The 13,760-nt window shown below is 37.0% G+C and overlaps 1 long non-coding RNA gene across 1 annotated transcript; it reads right to left on the bottom strand.

Moving 5' to 3' along the window:
• Nucleotides 1-734: 734 nt before the first annotated feature.
• Nucleotides 735-6,125, bottom strand: LOC132843925 (uncharacterized). The gene is made up of 3 exons (XR_009648316.1): nt 6,107-6,125; nt 3,053-3,333; nt 735-913 (listed from the first exon to the last, which is right to left on the bottom strand). It is a non-coding gene; the product is annotated as an uncharacterized LOC132843925 (long non-coding RNA).
• Between the last annotated feature and the right edge of the window lie 7,635 nt (nt 6,126-13,760).

Genomic DNA, 13,760 nt, shown 5'->3' with positions numbered 1-13,760 from the left:
GGGTGCAGCAGATGAATTCAACAACCAACCAACCAAAAGTGATGAAAAATTGGCTTCTATAGATTTGACACCTCTACTTTAAAGAAGCATAAATCATTTGTTGCCAAAGTGGTTTTATTTACTTTAGAACCTGGCAAATGCTTTCAGCATGCAGCTGAATAAGGAGGCAATTTAACAAAAGCAACTGTGAAAACAGACACTTTAACTAAATATGTTAATAATTGCTAACATGCTTACTAAGTCTGCTATTCTAATGCAGTAAATGTCCTTCTTTGATCTAGTTGCTGGTTACATGACATACTGAAATGGACAAAAGACTGATCAATTCATAATATGAATTGATTCCATCATGCAAACATGTTATTGCTCAGACATTACAACAATGTTGTAACGTTTGTATGCTGATAAAAAATAATCTGACATTTAGCCTCAGAACATGACTCACTGAATTATTCAGAGATTCTTTCAGCACCAAATAATATTAACCCCAGGAGATGAAGCCAAAGGGAGTGTGGATAACTCGATTCAATTTAATTTTATTTGTATAGCTCTTTCAATAGGGAACATTTCGCAAAAAAAAAAAAAATAAATAAATATATATATATATATATATATATATATATATATATATATATATATATATATATATATATATATATATTTTTTTTTTTATAAATATATATAAATTTTTTTTTTTTATATATATATAATTAAAATCTTCACATAAACCTGTTCACTGCTCAAGACTTTTGCAGTTCAAAATCATCTTCATGCTTTTTAAGTGGTACCATCAACTTCATCTCATGTATCTCCAGGCTGCCCATGTGGGGCCATCCTCAGGTTAATGATTTACAAGTGATGAGACTCCAGCTAGAGGTAGCAGAAGTAGGGCATCTAGATGGATCAGCCAGGTCTGGAGAGCAGAATGGGTCAGGGTCACTAGTATCTCAGGAATACCATGTGTAGCTCAGCAGAAAGAGAGAGAGAGAGAGAGAGAGAGAGAGAGAGAGAGAGAATATTAGGTAAGAATAATCAAGAGCCACATTATGAACTAATGCATTATGTATTTATAAATATGAAATACTAATCAAATCAATGAACAGTTATTGAAGGGTTTACTTCATCCACTACTCCAAAAAAACAAAAACTTCATCATCTTTGTCACATGGGAACTACTTTTTCCTTAATCTCCTTAAACAGTGTGGTGTTTTCCACTGCTAATTACAAATGACTGCTTCTCATTAGAGTTACTCAATGAGAATGAACTCATGAGCTTCAAGGCAGAGAAAATATGTAAAGATGCTGTTTTGTACTTTAATTATGGTAGAAAATCTAGGCATGCCATAGGCCCAGGTCTAGAACAGATTGGCTTGCAGCTATGCTTTGACAGCATGTGGAATCATAAATAGGTTTTACTGAGCAATATTTAAAGCTCTAAAGAGAAATCGATGTACCTAGTAGGGGTTTTGGTGCTACACCTGCAGCCCTGAAGTCTATCTGGAGTAATCTATGGGGTGGATATAAGACTCTAAGTGATGAACTTTCACAACTTTCATGTTCTTCGTGTCTCAGTGGCCTAATTATGCCAAGTTTTTTGTGTTGTGTATTATTCGTTTCTATTAACATCTTGGACGGTTCTGATGTTTAAGTATCACTTAACTTTTCCAGATTATAAAATTTTGCTTCATGAAACAAAGAATTCCAGTTCACTCCAGTTCTGAACTGATCTCAACTCTTTATTCCTGTGCAGACAGTTTATAACTGACCACCCACTTTTAACCACATGAAAATAAAAACCTCTGACATGTGCAACTTTTTATTGTGTATCAGTATTCACATTATCTGCTTTTTCTGAATAATGTATTCGGATTTAGCTACATCAAAGCTATGGTCATATAGAATTGCTATCGCTTTGAGGTTAGCGAAAACAGATTTGTTTCCCAGACACTGTCTGAGCTGATAGAGCCTCTCTACTTGGCATCGCCTCCAACCGCCCACCCACTAGCCTCAAACAAAAGCTTTAACATAGACCACCACCTCTGCCTCCAGGGCTGGGAAAACACAGTGGGCACTGACATAAAACAGTTGGCAGAGAATCTTGAAGCGAGCAGCCCAAAGTAATAGACACATTCATGTCAGAGAATTGCAATCAGCAAAGGTTATGGGCTGTGTTAAGAGCTTGGGCTGTGCTTTGTGTATTTTGGATATGGCTATATATTCATACTTCAGTTGTTTTTTTTATTTAGGCTGTACTTTACTGTACGTCTCATCAGTTGTCAAACTTCTATGTGCAAGTAGAAAATAAGAAACTTAGAAGACATGGACAATAAAATACACGGATGACAATGTCCACGCATGTAGATCCTTTTTTTTTTTAGATGTGCTGTTATATCTAGACCTCCCAGAATCTCTGTTTAATCACAATATTTGCCCGTTTACACTTCTGTATGACACAAGCATATCTAGTGGTTGTATGACACAAGCATATCGTCGCTGTCGGGCGGAATCCTCGTATCTCCAAAACCGTTATTTTTCAGGAAATTAAAAAAACGCTGTACTGTATCTGCAGTGCACAGGGTTTAGTCCGCTTCGCAGTGGATTGTCTTGCGCTAAATTCCTGTCCTCAGACGAGCACCAGAACTAGCGGGGGTCAAGATTTTTTTTCTTTAAGCCCAGTGTTTTGAAGACATTTACCTCAGAAGACGTGTTGATTCATTGCGACTTTATATACCTCAGAAGACGTGTTGATTCATTGCGATTCATCTCCTTATTAAGGAGAAATATGCCACGAAGCTCTCCCGCGGAGTGAGGAAGAGGTGGACAGTTGAAGTGTCCAATGGAGTTATGAGATTTGCGCTCAAGCTATTTTCAAGACTTTAGATTGGTTAATAACTTGTAAAAATAACAGACCCATGTGGGGACTGACCAATAGCATCGATATGTGAAAAAATATGAAATTGACCAAATTTGGACATACAAGGTTTCCGCCCGACAGCGACGATATGTATCCGTACTTATTGGATCTGGACATACTTCTACTGCTGGGTCTTACCTTTGTAGTTGGATTTGCACCCAAGAACTGCTGCTCTAATCCTGAAGATTGTTCTGTGCTCCTCTGAGAACTTTGATTGTTAATATACAGTGGTAGAAGTGTTGTTGTTGTTGTTGCTCTTTGAGTGCTCCTTTTTTAGGGTCAACACAGTGGATCATCTGATCCGCATATCTGATTTGGCACAGGTTTTTCGTGCCTTTCCTGCCGCGAGCCTTCCATTTTTTCCGGGCACGGGATCGGCACTGAGAGTTGACCCCTCAGTGCCCGGGTTAGTTCCCTGCCTGGGATATACAGTTGTAGGAGAGCAATGATTTATAATCCCACTAGGCAGTATCATTTATAAAAGAATAGGAATAAAGACTTTTGACTGTTTCCTTTCAAGGTTTCTTCCTCAAGGGAGTTTCCCATGTCACCATCACTTTATTAAGGATATAGATTTCTCTAAAACTGTTTTCTGACAATGACTATTGTTCAAAGAGCTCAATGAAATAAAATTGATTTGAACTGAACGATAATTGCATAAATCACCTTTACTGAACCACATGGCATCTAACCATCCATAAAGTGATCACGTTGCAGAGAACTTTTACATTTGATCCCACAGAGATTTACTTCCTAAATTGATATTTCACTGACTTCAATAATGTGTAGTTAAAACAAGCCATGCATGATGTATGCTATAGATTACCATGACTATTAAAGAGGTTAACTGCCGTTATGAGAGACACATTTTCTGTAAAATTTCTGCCACTATGGATTCTACAAGAACACTGGGTACAAAAACATACAAATCTGAAACTGACTTTGGGCTTCCCATGGTGCAGTGGTTCAGTAACCCCATTTATTTGGTGTAATCCAATTTGGAAAAATAAAAAAAAGGGTAAATAGTGAAGTGAAACCATGTGAATGTCAGTCTTGTTTCATGCTGTGGTTGTCAGTAGCAGCGGGCATTGGCAGGAAAAAAAAGGTTAATTGAACTATAATTCACTGCCAGGGATAGTAGTAGTGCAGAGGCGAGGGAGTGGATGAACAAAGGAAGAGATATGGAGGGGGAGGAATCTTGGCAGGATGACAAATGTGCACTTGCCAGCTATCTGACAGGTAAAGTGTGAGTGAGAGATTGGCTGACAGAGACGTTTGCAGGACAGCCCGAGGCAGAATCTAGCCAAGGTTGGAAAGATCTAACGATATATAGATACAATAGAAATGTTGCTTTTGGAGATGACTTGCAAGTTTCCTTTTGTTTATACATTTACTGCATTTTCACTGACAAACACATTGTACACTGACACTGGGGAGTGTGTGACCTCTGACCGCTTAACACGCACATGAATTATATCTGAGCCATGGCTAAAGCCAAGTAGACAAATCACACAGATACTTACTTTACAACTATTTTGAAAAATGCAGGTACTGGACGTCCTTGGCCGAACATCTGTTCTTGGGATCCTGCAAGGACAGTTATTCTTGGCTAAGGAGAGCCTCTGCGTATACTAAATCACTTGGAAATTGCACTAGGAACTGGCAGCCTTTGCTAACATAAAATCTTATTGTGCTTCACATCAAGCTGTGAGCACACACACACACACACACACACACACACACACACACACACACACACACACACACATACACACACACATAATTATGGTATAACAACTGTTTAGCAATCTCAAGGCTGTGTTGATGAGACTTACTGTATATCTGGGATTTGTATATAGTACCGAAATGCTATCTTCATGCTATTTAAAATCCTGGCTTCTGTGTCCGAGTCATCACATTCAGCTCACTTCAATAGAGTCAAGGTTGTATCCTTTACATAGGCGTACTGAATTTTTCATTTCATTGTATTCCCAAGAAGCCCTACCGTAGCTACAACTACATACGGAATAAAAGATGACAAGGCATGCTGTTACAGAAAAATAATCAATAATGGCTGGGTGTGATACAGCAAGACATAAAGCAGAGTTACTGAAATGTCTCTGAAGTTGACTTTTTTCCCCTATAGCAGCGGGTCTCAAGCATTCTCAAAGCATTTTATGCCTCTTAGACTAGAGTAAATTTACAGGAATTACAAATGTTCATTTCATTATACTTTTAAATTGTTTGTTAAAATTTAATGTTGAGGAATGTCTACAAAATAAGTTAGTTCCTGTTATTCGCCCACATTTCAGCAACTATTAACGGTCCCTTATCAGCTTGTCTTTTTTTCCTCTCTCTCCTGAATTAAGCAGAATAAATAAATAAATAAATAAATAAATAAATAAACAAACAAACAAACAAATAAATACATCTGAACACCACAGAAAAAAACCCTACTGTACATAAAGTCTGCTATACTGGAAACTTTACTTTGAAGGAAACCTTACTGTTACAAATCACTGACACTGGAGACTCCTTCTATAAATGCTAAATAAACACTTTACAAAAAGCTTCACCATATCAATGATGTGTTTTTCAATTATTAAATAAAGTTTTTAAGTTTGTTTTTCGGTTTATGTGGAGCGTCTTCCACACGTCTCTCTGTATTATGTAGGTTTTACTACAGCAACAATAAAGCTTTACAACCAGTGCATTAATATAATCCTGTGATTATATTGCAGCCAAATTTATTGTCAGAGCTGCGGTTATAGAAAATAAATCAAAAGCAACTTTTAACCAGTCAGATTTAAGAATAATACTTAGAAAGATTTATACTATATAGTCACACTTATAATACTATATAATAATGCTGCTTATTATCATGATGGGTTCTATGGTTCACTTCTGTCTTTTTTTAGGTTTGCCAAAATTCCGACATAAATATTATGAAAAAACTTACACATTCAGGACACAAGAATGTCCCCCCACATGATATTCTACTGTTTTCGAAGCTAGCCTGTCAGTGTCAATGTCAATCATTTCCTTAAAAAGCTTACTCAGCCATGCTCCAGCAGCCACACATCTGTCAATCATAGATTCGATGGGATGTCTGATCATGTCAACATTCACGCTGCTGCAATATCTGAATTTCAAATGACCAGCAAATTTCACAGGATTAAAATTACACTATACCTCTATCCAGGCGTTAGCTGTTCCCTTGGCTGACAGCCTCGTGACTGTTATTTAATCCTTTTTGTTCTTGGCAGCTAGACGTTTGGGAAAACTGGATTTGCTGACTTAAGAATTTTTTTCATGGAGTTTGGACTTGCACATTCTGGGAACATGAACCCATTGGTCCTTCTATGAAATACGTATTTGCCATATATTTTTTTCACCTAAGGTGTGCATGTGCATGAATTAGTGTGTTTTCACTTACATGGCTGGATTCTCCATCACCTAATAGCTGACCTAGAGGTGTAGCTATTAGACAATTTTGGATTTGAAGCCTTTAAAATATATCATGACAGTTTGACGTGCTTAATCGTGGTTGAGATTACATGTTTAATTACATTTTATTGGCTAATAGGTAGCATGGTGTGAAAAAAAGATTAACCAATCAGGATCAAGCTGTCTTCAAATGGGTGCCTCCACAGAGAGGAAAATCAGACCCAAATGCAGGGATGGCAGGCAACAAGTATTTTATTAAAAGAAACTAGACCGACCAAACACAGGGAAGAATGAGGTGGGAAAAAATGAGTAAAACTACAAAATAAACAAGATTCCACAAAACCAAAAGCAAGAGCATAAAACAAAGAACAAAGCCAAGGCATGCAATGACAAGGACACAGCAAAAAAAACAGATGCAGGATTGAATAGGGAAGATAATTGGGAAGATATGAGGAACAGTTGTGCAGAGCTGGGAACAGCTATATACAAGTATAGTGCGGGGCAAACACTTGATAATAAAACAAAAACAAAGACACATGGCACAAGACAAACAAAGCCTGCTAGAAAGTCCCCCTGGTGTTCAGGCATGGCATAGTCCAAGCCATCCATGACACAAGCATTTCATCTTTCCTTTTAAAAAGTGGTAACCAGCTAGGTATACTAGCAATGAAAATGTACATGTACATGTACCTCTCTGTACATGTACCTTGCACAATGACAATAAAGTTTAATCTAATCTAATCTAATCTAATCTAATCTAAAAAAAAAGTCAGCCACACACACACACACAAAACAAGGTTACTTTTTTAGTCTTTGGTCAAACTTAAAATATTATGCTGTTTCTAAATCAGTAGCGTGTTTTGAAAAAACTAAAACTACCAGTGGAATGCATGAGTGGTAACTTGTCCTGTTCACAAAAATGAGGAATCAGTGAAAGAAAACAATGTTTACATTAGCGCTGCCCAAGACAGTTCACTTGGCTCATTTATAATTTAATAATTAAATGACAAATTATGAATTCTACAACCACTTCTGCTAATCTCTATCATCCCACCCTAAATGCATGAGCACGTCACAATGATCCTATTTGATTTTACAGATCATGCAGTGATTTTATTTCCTAATCTCCCCTTGAAATTAATTCCTGGTTACACCACTAGCCTGACCCACACTCTGTCATGGTTTCCCTCTCTCAGCACACAGCGCACTTCCCAGCAGTGCAGCCTGAGCATGACGAGCACTGCATGTTTTGTTCTGAGTGCACTCCATATGCTTTTGTTTGTTATGACATGGTTCTAGACCTGTCTTGGCCCCTGTCTTGCGATTGGTCAGTTTTCTGACTGTGTCCAGGTGTTCTGTGTTAAGTTCTGTGTTGAATAGATTTATGATGGTCTCTTAGCAAAGTATCATCATGCATTGCATTCGAGTTGTTGTATTTTTTTTTAACTAATTTCTGTGTTGCATGTTTCCTGGTATCCTGGTGGACACTTGCCTGTTTTAGAGCTTGTTATTATTTGCTTGTGTGTTGTCCCTTGCCATGGACATGGAGTATAATTATTGGATTTTCCCCAATAAACAATACACATCTGCCTCCTATCTTCAATCACAGCATGTTAAACATTACAAGAGAAATAAAATCCTAAATATTTACTTTTACGTTTATGGTATTTGGCTGACATTCTTATCCAGAGCGACTTACAGAAGTGTTTTGAAGTCTCTATCTATTAATTCATGTTGAAAACACAAAGGGCCCTAAAAAAACATTTCATATTTCTTTTTTGTCTTTGGCTATCATTCAGTCTCCAAAGCTCCGAGAAGTCTGCCAAAACATTTGGCTCTGCTTTGCTGACCTGACTCTCAAAACATAGGATCTTATATCCTATCATTTCTCATGTGACTTTCATCAGCACAAAAGCAAAAACAAAATAAAGCATGGTTTTTAGAGCCGGTGTTTTGAGCTTAGAAACACTTCACTATTGGTCACAGATAAAAGACTTACCTGTCAATAGAATGGGGTTCCTCTGAGGGGGGAAAAATCAGATCCAAGTGCACGCATAGCAAAAACAGGACTTTTAATAGAATAACAGAATCGACATTCAGGAAAACCTAGGGAATATACTAGGGAAGCTATATACAAAACAAAGTACAAAAATACAGTATGAACATAAAACAATGAACCAAACACAGACACAAGAGACACTCAAACTATGACAAGGACACAACACAACAGGTATAAATAGGGGAAATTTTAATGATACATTAGGAACAGGAGTGCTGAGGTGGGAAGGGACCAAGGATCGGGCGGGCCAATCAAACGTGAGGAAAAAAAACAACAAATAAAAACACATGGTACAGAATAACACACACTGCCGGAACGTCCTCTAAAGTTCCAGTAGAAAAATATCCCACTATCCAGACATAACTGCTATATACTATCTGCCATGTTTGGAAAAGACTTTTAATCAGCTCACTGGTTTATTGTCCTTGTGGAGGACGATAGGTTGGTAGTCTTGTGATCATTCATGTGCTAGGGTTTGATATAAGCATGCACAGGCTCTGAACTGTGTGAGAGGTAGTTTTCTGCCGTCTGTCTATTTCTGGGAACAAACAAGGACATTGATGTGACACTAAGCTGAAATCAGAACAAGTGTTGTGTGACTCGTAAAAAAAGGGGTTAAAATGCATTATCCTGTAGTGCGATAAGTAAGGATTTAACACATTGGTGTGTGATTTTAATTAATTTAATTAGCAATTAGAATTTTTTATTTATTAATGAACTATTTATCACGTCAAGTCAGGGAACATCCATAAGACAACTTGTAGACAACACACAATATGTATCACAGTATGTAAATTTGGTACTTATTTTAATTTTTTAAAATTAAAAATTTTTTTTTTTTTTTTTTTTACTTATTTTAATTATTTTAATTTTCTATGTTCAAATATTTATTGCAAATATTTAATACTGAAATAGAAAATAGAAAAAAAAAACAATTAGAAATGTTTTAAAAAATTTATAGAATTTTAAGATTAGGACATTTTAGTGCCATATAAATTACTTCCAAAAAATACATTTACAAATATAATATATATATACAAAAAAGGAAATAAAAAAATAGATATCCATGATATCTCCGAAAAGTACAGTTATCACATTATCAGTATTATAGCATCATGCCACTCGTCCCTAAGTCTTCTTAGTCATCCTTACATTAGAATTCACCACATCAAATGTTTTTCTTTGTTAAATATCTGTTTTTTTTATCCATGTATTATCAGGTTTACATAGCGTCTCTGCAATACAACTTCCTGTTTTGACAAACATTAATATATTAGAATAAGCACATTAATAGAAACCTGTAACTTGAAGCCAGCCTCTGCCGGAGCTACCATTATAATCAACCTATTAATTAACAACTTCTGGCCAATCAGCTTTGAGGTTTCAAAACTACTGTTATATAATGAAGGATCTGACAGCAAATGAGGCAAAGAACATTGTACAAATTACTTTTGTAGTTCAGGGTGTAATTCTACAGTGTGGACCTTCATCATCACCTTTCCTACTCAGAAACTCCTGGGGTATACTGCAAGCTGATTTTCTTTTCCATGTGATTCATATTCATTTTCAGTTTCATTTTCATCATAATCAAGGTGTCCCATGGATCTTGTCCTTGGGGAAGGATACAATTTTCACCGACATTCAAACCTGTTAAGGTTTATAATTGCTGCACTTCTTCCCCAGGCTGTTTAGTCACACCAGACAGGAAAATGAGCAATAATTCATCTAAAACCTGTAGCAGAGTTTAGTGTTAAAACTGTCTCAGTTGAATTGATTTAGCAATAAATGTACATTTCATCTATGCATAAGATTTTGCATCATGGTAAAAATTTAATCTGTATAAAAGGTAGGGAAATTATCCACATATTATCCAAAATAAGTGTCTAATATAGGAATGAAAGCATAATGCACACTTTGATACAAGTGTCTTCCCTCTGTGAGAGAGTTTATAAATAATAGCATCCCTGGTGGTCCAGTTGCAGGATCCCGTGCCCTTGGTTTGATTCCCAGGCATGAAGGGGGGGAAACTGTCCAAGCCAGACAAAAAAAAAGGGGGGGTTGTATCAGGAAAGGCATCCGGCGTTAAACCTGTGCCAAATGAAATATGTAATTCGGGTGATCCGTTGTGGTGACCCTGTACAGGGAGCATCTGAACGACAACTACTATCTTACATCGCATTAGGTTTTAGGAGCTACAGTGGTGTGTGAATCATACTGCAAAACATACGATTGTGTTTAAGCCAGTGTGACTCTATGCAGAGACACATAAGGTTCAAGTGAATTTTGCAAACTCCACCAATCCACTTGGTGGATCCTTGCTGACATGTTTTTGGGATCAGGACAGGGGCGTAGATTACGCGGGGGACGCGGGGGACATGTCCAACGCACTTTTTATAAAAAGTAAATTTGTCCCCCTCACTTTTTTAGTGGAGAGTTGTGTTCACCACATGTTGAGGTTTTAATGGAGAAATGTATATAAATGCAGAGTGATTTAAAATTCAAAGAGACAACAAAGTTTAAGACACTCTATACATGACGTTCACGGCAATCAGTCACTCACTTGTCATCATCACGCGCCCCCAGTACTGTAGCTCGAGTCACACTCGCGGTTCAGCTTTCGGTTACGATGAGCTCAAAGCGGCAAAAAACGCTTCACTCCTTTTTTATAAAAATGTCAAGCGTAAGTTGGCATATGATATCCGAATTGATAGTCCTCTAAAGTTCCAGTAGAAAAATATCCCACTATCCAGACATAACTGCTATATACTATCTGCCATGTTTGGAAAAGACTTTTAATCAGCTGCACAATGCAGCAGTGTTGCACAATGTTTAGTAACTCTGCCTGTTGCTCTTTTTGAATAATTAGCAAGTTTTAATTTAAAGGATTATAAGGAAAAATAGCTGCTTTGACAAACGTTATATAAACTCTTTTATAACATCTTTTGTTTTAACAACTGTGTTATCAAAACCCTTCAAATAAAGATAATGTTGAACTGAGATTTTACAGCATGTTTAACTCTGCCAATTCTACATAATATCAAGTATGTGTCACTGTATGTACACGACAGAGACGAGGACGACGAATAGTGACGTTAAAGATGTCATTTTAATAACAAGGAGCAGGTAAATCACACATACATACAACGTAGTAAAGACGATAACCGACAATGAAAACAAAAAAAAAACAGATAACACTAGACATTTCGTCCCCCCCCACTTTTTAAATGATGGCTACGCCCCTGGATCAGGATCACTTTGTGGTTCAATGCTAGCACCACCATACCTCAGATTTTTATTTATTTATTTTTTTTTCAAATTATTCATCATAAATTAACTCAGTGACATAACATTAGCTAAAGTCAGCTATAATAAGTCACATCACGATTAACAGACCATACAAACCCAGTCAGCAGCATTCAACCCTAAATCCATAAACTAATTTAAGGTAAGGTAATTTAAAGTAAGGTACTTTATTGTCATTGTATACAGTACAACACAATTTAGTTGCCGACTCACAGCCGGCTCAAGGGCATCTAAACAATAAAACAATGAATGAATTTAAGTTAGAAGTAGAAAAGAGGATTAGGAGCAAATAGAGTACATTTTAAAAAAATATACCCGATTTCACATAAGAGTAATGACTTGGTTATTTGAATGTATTATTGAGATTTGTATATTGAACATAAGATGTGACCTACTTTCTAACAGACCACCTAACTATTGAGAAAATTATCCAGTTTTATGTCCATGTAACTCATCTGGTATTGCTTTGGATGTCTCGAAAAACATGGCCAACACTAACCATGGTTCAAGTGGATAATCTTGTTTGGATACTGTAGATATGTTCCTAAGAACTGCTTCTGTAATCATCCTGCATATCAATTTAACAGAGTAATGATTTATAAGACCATTATCCAGTGTTACACCCAGAAGAGGATGGGTTCTTCTTTGAGTCTGATTCTTCCTCATACCTCATGACTCATAGTTGGTTAACACTGTTGAATTTTGTCTGTGCTACATTAAAACTATGCAGTTCAATAAAAGCTTGATGTTCTAAATGAAAAAAAAAAAAAACCTGTGGCATTTCACATCTATGGATGAGATCGAAATGAATTTGATAACACCAAAACAGCTTAGATTCAGAGGAATGAGATTATTGAATGTCATTCAGAAATATGTTTATATATACATATATGACAATGAAACATACAAAAAAGGGTAAAAAACAGACGACAGCAGTTCAGAGGGAAAGCAGGGCCAACTGTGTGCCATCAGCAGGCATTAGACAAATCTCATAAGAGCCAGTGATGTGGAGCAGAGGCGATGTGCAATCAATTCCAGCACACTGGCCTGGGGCAGGCTGTTAAGGAGATGGATGGATTGATTTGACTGTCAGTGTAGCCGCTTCTTCTGGGAGACTCAGATGTACACTGTGTCATCTGTTTATGTGGCCTCACAAGCCTTTGGAGTCAAGTTCACATTTATATGTTCCCTAAATTAAACTGCACCTCCTCTTACCCTTGGCTGCACATAGCACCAATCTGGGTTTATGTGCAACAGAATCCCACAGGTCTGCTTCAGTGTGTTTGAAAGCACTGCGCTCCATTTAGCTTAGCAAGGAATGTTGAGCACCAAATTAGAGCAGCATCACACTGAGGTTGTAGAACTGTGACCCCACATAAATCAAATCTGTATCAACACGAGACTCTGGTGCCTTTGCTATGTGCGAGCATAAAGGACAGTTGGCGCTAAACACTCAGGAGTCTATTTAAAGAGAGTCGATGCTATCTCTTTCCATTAACAACATTGGTGTTCAGGCCTTGTTTGAATGATGTCTTATGCTGTTTTTATGGCAGGGAGGAATTAGCAATCTGCAAAGTTCAGTGTATCTGAATACATAATGAGCACTGTTTAAACCCTTGAACTCCCAACGGTTTGTTTGTCCAGACTGTCACTCCTCACCATTATAACTACAAACCTTTTCTAGTTCTTCATTGTACTTACTGAATAATTCATATATAATATGCTGTGTAATAAGATGGGAGTCTTAGAGGCTAAGCATATCAAATCCTCCTCCTTAAGAAGACCTTTTTATTTATACATAAGTCTAATATGGCAGGTCAGTGGCTGAGGTTCTGGAATAATAAACGGAAAGTTGCATTTTCATGTCCCAGAATCATTATTGGCCCCTTAAGCAATGCACTTTAACTTCCAGATGTGGACAAATTATAAATTTATTAGCTGGGCCACTGTTCTGTTGGATCCATGTTTACATTTTCCATATCATCAGGACATTGCATAGCTAATTCCAATTATGCCATGGCACCAATTCTTTCTCTT

This window comes from Tachysurus vachellii, chromosome 4 (genome assembly GCF_030014155.1).
Source record: "Tachysurus vachellii isolate PV-2020 chromosome 4, HZAU_Pvac_v1, whole genome shotgun sequence".
Classification (NCBI taxonomy): Eukaryota; Metazoa; Chordata; class Actinopteri; order Siluriformes; family Bagridae; genus Tachysurus; species Tachysurus vachellii.
The sequence above is the reverse complement of the archived record's forward strand: the minus strand, read 5'-3'. Positions and strand labels throughout refer to the sequence as shown.